This window comes from Leuciscus leuciscus (assembly GCF_965113295.1).
Source record: "Leuciscus leuciscus genome assembly, chromosome: 18".
Taxonomy (NCBI): domain Eukaryota; kingdom Metazoa; phylum Chordata; class Actinopteri; order Cypriniformes; family Leuciscidae; genus Leuciscus; species Leuciscus leuciscus.
In genome coordinates this window covers 1247181-1248068 of record NC_138742.1, presented here as the reverse complement: position 1 = coordinate 1248068, position 888 = coordinate 1247181, and the positions used below count along the sequence as shown (strand labels likewise).

The window sequence follows — 888 nt, the reverse complement described above, 5'->3', positions numbered from 1 at the left end:
ATATCACTTTCATAATCACTAAGCCATAGTGATTTCAAATTTATTAAGATTTATTGTTCAGCATTACTTGTGCATTTTATTATTTGCATGGCTGAATGATGTCTTCCTCTTTTCTGAGTGACCATGAATAACGGAGTATTTTAAGATGATCAATGCGTGTGTGCAATGTGTGATCATCGAATCCATATTAAGTTAACTCAATACAATATTTCAACTTTCCACATCCACCCCAGGCCGTTTACCTTCAGGAGTCAGAAGTACCGCGACTACTGTACTGTCCTCGCTTATCCCAGCTAACACAGTTACGTTGTGAAGACGTAACCGGACCGGACCATATTCGTCGTAGCGACGTCCTGGGAATGAAGATGTGCTTGATCCATAACCTTGAAATCCGCATAGAACTGAGAAGAACTGATAAACTCAAACATTTCATTCTCTGCTGTAAAACCTTATAAATTCTAATAGGGAATTGTGTATTGTTTTCAGTTAATACATTTAGGGATCAATTGTAACGGAAACCAATACAAACCCCTATTAAATTCTAAATAGAAAATAGCCCAAAACCACACGGCTTTCATTTATTAATCAGCATTTATTCAGCGTTACTTTGTACAATTACTAAGCCAGTACATTTTGAACATTAACGACTTTTTTAACCATGTAAAGTGTTAACAAGTTATGAGTACAGAAATTTAACACGTCAATTAATTAATAAAAAAAACATAATCATTGAATAATGTAACCAACTATTATTTTTTATTGAAAAAAAAGTATTTTCATTAGGGATGGATGTAGTTAAATAATGTTCCCTTACGAGAACGGTTCTCTCGTGCTGCGTTGCAAACGCTATGGGAAAACTCCTTTTCTCGAGAATATTGAAGCCTTTAT

The 888-nt window shown here is 34.6% G+C and overlaps 1 long non-coding RNA gene across 1 annotated transcript in view; it reads left to right on the top strand.

Annotated features, from left to right (window-relative positions):
* The window catches only part of LOC309481174, a 4390-nt gene extending 3502 nt beyond the window's left edge, over positions 1 to 888 (top strand). Inside the window, exon 3 of the long non-coding RNA XR_014199932.1 lies at positions 234 to 888. This is a non-coding gene — a long non-coding RNA (uncharacterized lncRNA). The remainder of the gene's footprint in view (positions 1 to 233) is intronic.